Raw genomic sequence first — 7,825 nt, 5'->3', positions numbered from 1 at the left:
TTATATGTTCGCCATATATAATGTTGTAAAACACAAAAGTGCACATGTGTTATAAACATTTTACAACTATTTAACTTATTTCCCGCCAGCATTTTCAAAAAAACAGGAGGAGCTGGGTGTCATTTGGCTCTGCAGTGAGCACCACTTGGAATATTTTGTTGTAGGAATATCTGAGCATGTTGATGATCACGTTATTTTACAAACAGTAGCCTATCCATCTGCTTACATATGCTATCGCTTGTTTCTGCTATCTGCATCTTCTTTTCGCCTGTCTTGATCCTGAGATTCACTACTCTTTCAGAAGATGCGTAATAGCGCCCACTACTGTATAACAGTAAAAACACAGAAAGCCGGTCAATGGCGGGGAAAGAGTTAAAATGAATACCTCAATGTAATGTAGAATGTAAAATCCCACAGTTCCTCTGTGTTAAAAAAAAATGAACAAAATAATATTCATGACTATTGCTAAATGTATTCTGCATTCTAGTTGAACAGATGTGAGCATCAAGCGTCTGGAGGATGAAAGCTGTAGATAGCATTTGTAAAAAACAAAAACAAAAATAAAAATCCTTGTGCCCCAAGCTAAAGTAGGCTATATTACAAAGCATGTTTACATCTAAGAGTGGTCTTGGCATAAAATAATCATGGGTGATTTTAAAATTTAAGTAAATTTACCTCTGGTTGTCTTAAAATATCATATAGGCCTATATATGTTTTGAGTTTTGTCAATTATATGAAATAAATGTTTTTAATAACAATTGTGGCCAACGTGTTTTGTAGAAAAGCATTTATTTCATAATGTCATTGGCCCCCCACTTTCAATTCTTTTACTTCAATGAAAGGTTAGATTTTCGCGCATTTATTTAATGGAAGATCAAAAGGATAAACAAAGCAGATTTATTTTTTGCAGCCATCTTTGATCATATTTACCAGGGGTGCCAATACCACAACTGTACATTATATCTGGTTCAGATCTGTTCTATTTTGTTGTATTTTTAAATGGCAATTTTCCTTCATGTTTTCACATAAAGGTACAGAAAAGATCATGATGGAAACCAGAGGGTTCAGATGCAGAGCAGCAAGTAGACCATAGACCCTGCCTATACCTCTGTTCATGACTGCTCATGTCTTGCTCTCCTTTGTCCTGTCTAGCCTTGATACAGACAAGGTTGACATCAGAGGAGATCCCTGACACAGGGTGAGTTAAGGCTGCCAGCTGCTAGCAATCAAGTCTATTTAGGAGTCAGGGACACATGGACCCCCAGGGCCAAAACCGTAACTAGCCCAACCCTTAGCCCCCCCCCCCCCCCCCCCCCCCCCCCCCCCCCAAACCCTCTAGTTACCCAGTTTGGCTGTATTGATTCCAGATGTGCTGCCATCAGTGCTGCTCAGCGCTGGGTCTTTACCTAAGAGGACCCCGAAATAATGACAAGCTGTGAAGGAGGGGAGAAACAAATAGAGCAAACAAACAATCTTGGTCAATCCACTGACAATTTGTTGATTTTTGTCTTCCTTTAAAAAAATATGAATCTATTTATTTATTTTTACATTATTATGCTATTTAAAAAAAGATATACAATTTACAATTTTAAATTGCCTCACAAAAATATCAACTATGGGATCAATTTCTGATAGCATGATAGAGTCTTAGAAAAGTCTATTCCTTCGCATGTGTTTATTTTTTCCAGTTGTTACTTTTCAAAACAGCTGCAAATGGTTTGTTGTGATAGAAATTAAACACTTTGCACAACTATTATGGAATTTTTATTGATAACATTTGTTACTTCAGAATTTCCATTTTGGGGTTGTCAAACTCTATCAGCGGGAGATTGATCAAGTCAACTCTGACTTTGTTTAAGTTAAAGCTGGAAATGAAAACAACCCCTGAAGCTCATACAGCATTCTGCTGACCTATCCCAACAGCCTCAGACAGGCCAAATGTATCACGACTGGTCAGGAAATGGGCTTTGATATGAGGAATGCCTGATGCTTGAAACAACCTTCCCTGCATGGCCATGCTACATATGAGATGTGTTTGGATTTAATATAATGTTTGAAACTTGTACATTTAGTATTATTTTACATTTAGTATACTTTTCAGTTGTACCATTCGATTTTATTACATAACAACATCAATTGACCAACACAGATCAGTTCGCTTTCACATTGGCTATGACCCACTGCCCTCTAGTGGTAGCACAAAATAATGCTTTTTTGTGTGTGTATATCTTATGTTTTGTTTTATGCTACGCCTTGATCTGTTCTTTAGTCATATATTTCTCAAAGATATTGGCTAGCAAAGGGATAATGTTATTCTGGGTGTGGGTGTGAGAATTGAAACGATTAGTCGTACTGTCGTAGTAATGACGATGCAGTTTCCTGACTTCAACGTTTCCTGATGTAAACGATGATATGTGTTGCCAGATCCGCTACAGAACAAGCAAACTAAACGGATAAAACATACCCCAAATAAGCGACGTTTCTCACAAAAATTACGCGTGAATAAGCGATTTTATTGGTTTCTACGCTTCTTGGGAAGGGTAAAAAAAAAAAAACTATACAAGCAAAAGAAAAAACAAGTCGCTTATAAGGGTCGGACATGGCAACATTTCACCTCTCGGGATCCAAAATTCATGAATTATTCAGAATAAGGTAGCCTAAAAATTCTAATAACTTCATTGCTGGATTTGCTTATTTTAAAACCGTAAACATTAAATTGGTATATTTTTCTCAAAATCGCTAATTCTTTAGTGAAGAATTGCAGCACTGCCAGCTTATTTTTTTAGTGTATTAAAATAAAAATATCCTTTGTAGATGTCTTTCCTGAGGACGGGCAAGAAGATATTATAATTAGAAATTTTTCTAATTAGAAAAAAAAAGGGGGAAAAAAGAGCTTTTTTGAGAAGCGGAAACCCCTTTCGAAAGTCCTTACTGGAAATCAAGCGTTTCTAGCAGAAATGGCGCTGTTTCCCCGCCTACAAGTGACGTTTTGTCCTGAAATATAGAAAGTCGCCTCTTTTCAACAAGCATATGATGCAAGAGATTTTGTCTTGCTAGCTCTCCACATAGACATATGTCTATGGCTCTCCAGACACAATATAGCTATACTGGACTAGAGAGAGAGAGAGAGAGAGAGAGAGAGAGAGAGAGAGAGAGAGAGAGAGAGAGAGAGAGAGAGAGAGAGAGAGAGAGAGAGAGAGAGAGAGAGAGAGAGAGAGCTAGCAAGGCGACATGTTACATCATATAGGACTATTTGTATGGCTTTGTGGTCAGGTGGTGGTAATGCAGTTGCATTTGTTCTTCTTTGGTTGAACACTGGTTTTCAGCACAATTTAATGTACTTCATTAAATAGCCTATAACAACAACAAAAAATCTAAATTTATTGTTTAATTTTTTAGGCGAATTAGAATTTATAGTGTGTATATATATATATGCCATTTATAACTTAGGCTATAATATATTTATATTCGTCGTTGGTAAATATTTATTCTTGGATATTTAAGAAGAGGATTTTCTCTCTTTGATTTTGTTTTTCAAGTTCTTTGTGGCTAACTTTTGCGACGCTAAAACATAAACGCAAATTTAAGCCTAGAGTGACAGAGAGAAGGGAAAATCATGTATAGGCGTATATAATAAGTTGCTATTAATGTTAATAAAATAATTGTAATAATACAAAATAAAATAACGTTAATCTAAAAATTAATGAACATTCAAACGTATACAGAAAACGATTAAAATAGGGAGTAGCCTATAAATAAAATATGAAGATACTTACCAAAATATGAAGGTGTTCAGTAGTTAGATAATTATGAAGACATTAAAATACGAAGATACTCACAAAAGTATCCCTTGAAGTATGAAGATAAAAATGTGAACATATTAAAATAGGTAGAATTTTCGGTCACACACATAAAACTGGATTTAAAAACAATTACATAGCCTATTTACTGTATATGTAAATAAAACAGAATATATTTATTATTAGAATTATACAGATAGAATTATTTTAAATTATGTCCAACCGGATAAAGATTCTCATTCACCAGGTAGAAGAGCTGCATCAGAATGGCCAATAGGCAGCAACTTCAGTAAAGTGAAAGTAGGTGGATAGAAAAAAAAACAACAAACGCACACGGAAGGCGCAGACTTATATCTCTTTACGTGTGTTAAAACAGCTGGCGTCGAAATCAGGTAAGTTATGTTCTCACATCATTGTATATTTTAGCTATATAAACTAGGTACAGTAAGTTTATCGCGACCTGAATTATTGCTTAATCTTGTTGTGAACATGAGTTTTGAAATAGCCCACTTTCCTCTACTGTAGCCTAACGTTACACGAAAATTCGAGCGAAGCGAGCAACCACAAACAAAACGAATCCATGAAAGAGTTCTTTTGCGATTAAAAATCCCACTTTATAATAATTTAATCTCAGTATAGTTGTGAAGTTGGTTTAGCTATGCCGTTATAGACTATTTAAACGACGCCAAAAAATTAGGCTAACGTTACATGGTCATGTTATAGGCTAACTTTACTCCATGAAAAAATACGCGAGACATTGATTTAATGAGAATTCACATATTAAACAAGTTCCCTGTATCGGACAGTACTGAAAACAGCAAGGGAGGAAGGCCTACTTAAATGGCTAAAACGTAGTAGACTGTGCGGAATGTCACGTTATAGGCTATGGTGTAGTGGAAACCGTTTAGTGTAGCACGAGCACCTTCATAAATTCACGCCCTACTTTCTGTTCCCCAAATGTATGTGGCATTGGTGTTTTATGTTCTTTTGTGCACTAGAGAGTGGTCTGTCCTTTACTAACCTTGCTCACTGTTGTTGTAACATTGCATGTGCCAGTCTCAGTCTTAGGGATGTAACACCCTCATGCTGTTATTTTTCATAAATATTATATGAATACTAATGGATGGCTTTGCTGTCTGTGGCCTTTTTACATGCATAAAAAGGTTTAGTGACGTGTTTGTTTCGGTGTAAAGTAGATTAGATGGCTGGCTATCTATCTATCTATCTATCTATCTATCTATCTATCTATCTATCTATCTATCTATCTATCTATCTATCTATCTATCTATCTATCTATATCTAAAGTTTAATTAGGAAACTGTGAAATTACACACTTCTGCGCAAAACAAAAAAGTAGAATGTCTTTCCCTACTATAGTCTGAGGAAATAATAGCTACTTTTAAAATTTTCTGTGAAGCCAGTAGTTCGCAGCAATCACAGTATTAGCATCAATAGTGTTTGGATCAGTGTCCAATGCTTTAAAATGACTAATTGCTTTAAATGCTTTAAAATACTGTGTTAAGATGTAAATGTAAGTTTCTCGTAAGTGTAAGAGAAAATGTGATGGGGGTACTGACAGAAAACTGCTGTGAGTTTGTTCGTTTCTGTCATTTGTATATGACCTTTATGAATGCAGTCATCCATTCAATGAAAAGAGATAATAATGGGTAAAGTGGATGAGTGCTCCATGTGTCAGATCAGATGCCAACTGCTGTCAAAGTTTGGCTGGTTTGCTGTGAGAATTTGAGGTTGAGAGATTGCTTTCTATTCCATTACAGCGAATTAACTTTATATAACTCTTTAATATTACATTTGTTATTTCTTTTAGTCAAATAAGATTGAACAAAGAGCAAAACTCTTGCTTCTCGGATTTTTCCTTTTAGAAAAACACACCAGTATTCTCACACGTGTTTCCTCTGGATTTTCAGAAATAATTTCAACAATGTCAGAAACTGAAGTGTGCATTCAAACAGAGATATTTCAATATGCACTAAAACCCATCTCATCAGATTTCTCCAAAACCCAGTTGTCCGAGCTATCCCATCCACATTAATTTTAGATGCTTAGATTGTCCCTTTTTAAAGCTGCAGTCCGCAGTTTTTCCTCTTTGTCGCCATCTCTGTTCGAAATCTGCAGTTGCAGTCATTCGCGGAATTATCAACTTTACGTGAGTTGTACTTCGACATCGCCTCGACACGGCACAGCGCGGATGAACACAATGTTTGAGGAGAGTGTGCGGCTGTCAGTCACCACGCCGGTTTGGATACTGGCATTCAGAATCACAGATTATTCTTTTTGGAAGTATGACCAACATAATAATTTTCACCGGAAAATGTCATCTGAACAAGCAAGTAACATCCTCTTTTGTTCTGGTTCTGACATTGCAGTAAATCGCGCTGATTAAATCTAACAATCGCTTATCATATCACGCGAAACCTTTTGTATTTTACAACGGGTGAGTCTCCAGTTGTCACTGGTGATTGTCGTTTAAACCTTACTGGATCCGCCATCAAATTGATAAGTTTAATTATATCAAGTGCTGTGAGAAAAGGCTATAAATCTCCACCTCCAACATCCTCACACGCAATATAGCCGACTAGCCGAGACTCCTTCTTTATGTGTACAGATGTGACGTAATGACCCAAAGACATGCTCGAATCTCCAGCGGAAATCCACCAGTACCACTGGAGTTAAAAACATTATTACAAGCTTACCGCTTTGAATCGAGCTAAGGCAAGCAGATAGTTTTGAACACTGACTGGTTATGTATTTTCTCAAAAATGTATTTTGGATAATTTTTAACCCAAAAAAGCTATGGACTGCAGTTTTAATTTTTATTTCTCTTAATATAAACATCTGAGACCATGTTGATACCTTAATGAAACAGGACTATGAAAGAGCAGCCTTTGGATTTTTTCTTCTCTGCAAATGCATAAAATAGGGCACTGATCTATTATTAAATAAGATTTTTTAGAGAATATGACATTGCTTTGCAGCCAGTAGCACATAACAGTGCTGAAGAAAAAGAAAAAGAAAGATTAATAAACATAAAATGTAATAAACATGAACAAAAAAACACATTTCTATGTAATTCTTTTTTATGTTAGAGAAAGAACTGTTTTGTGTTCTTCAGATGATAAGTTATTACAGAATGCAGCTGTGACGCTTTGTCTGTGATCTGCTGCAGAGACGAAAGCAAACCTATAGGCGTGATTTATATGGCTACCCAATGACAAGCCTTAAAACCATCCTTCCATGAATATGCCATCTCTTATTTCCTCAAGATCTTTCTTATATTCATTCATTTATTTTCGCTCTATCTGCTACATAAATAGGCACTATGTTTTTACCAGATCAGTTTTTCCTGCACAGGTTCTGGTGTTCACACAATTGGAATCTAACACAACTATCTGTTGTCTCATATGTGATACATGTCATGCATGTGTACATTTAAGAATGAACTTGAATTTTCATAGGTCATCTGTTTGTTCTACATCCTGTAATAGCATGAAATAGTTCCCTTGAATGGTTTATCTTCAGATGATATGTCTGCACATAGGTGTGGTCTTTTTTTCACCTACACCTACGCTGCACCAATCCCTTTGTCAAATATTAATACTAGTAAACCTTTGGAGCAAAAAAAAAAAAGAAAAATTGAGGAAATGCAGATCTATTAATTGGAACAGAGGGATTCCCAAATAAAGATGAGTCATGACCTTTAATGTCTTAATGTCTCAAAAGATCAAGGGATTACCCCAGTATTGAAGAAATCCCTGGAAAATATTTGTATAAAATTTTCCGAAAACTGATAGGTTGGTTAAAACGATATTTGATTAGGAAAAAAAGCTTTAACAAAGTACAAATCGGCTATTTAAATAGACATATTGGTTTGTATTTTTGTAGAATTTTCATAAAACTGATTGGTTGGTCAAACTGATATTTAATTAGAAAAAAAAAAAGCTTTAGCATAGTAAAAAAATAAAAAGAAGAAAAGGCTTTTTAGATAGACATATTGGTTACTACTG

The 7,825-nt window shown here is 35.5% G+C and overlaps 1 protein-coding gene across 1 annotated transcript in view; it reads left to right on the top strand.

The window, feature by feature from the left end:
• The first annotated feature begins 4,036 nt into the window (after positions 1-4,036).
• The window catches only part of stat6 (signal transducer and activator of transcription 6, interleukin-4 induced), a 39,809-nt gene continuing 36,020 nt past the window's right edge, over positions 4,037-7,825 (top strand). Inside the window, exon 1 of the mRNA XM_056238705.1 lies at positions 4,037-4,192. The gene's annotated coding sequence lies outside the window, so the exon portion shown is untranslated. The remainder of the gene's footprint in view (positions 4,193-7,825) is intronic.

This window comes from Rhinichthys klamathensis, unplaced genomic scaffold (assembly GCF_029890125.1).
Source record: "Rhinichthys klamathensis goyatoka isolate OS25496 unplaced genomic scaffold, OSU_Roscu_1.1 h1tg000020l_1, whole genome shotgun sequence".
Taxonomy (NCBI): Eukaryota; Metazoa; Chordata; class Actinopteri; order Cypriniformes; family Leuciscidae; genus Rhinichthys; species Rhinichthys klamathensis.
Note: the sequence above shows the minus strand (reverse complement) of the source record. Positions and strands in the feature narration are given on the sequence as shown.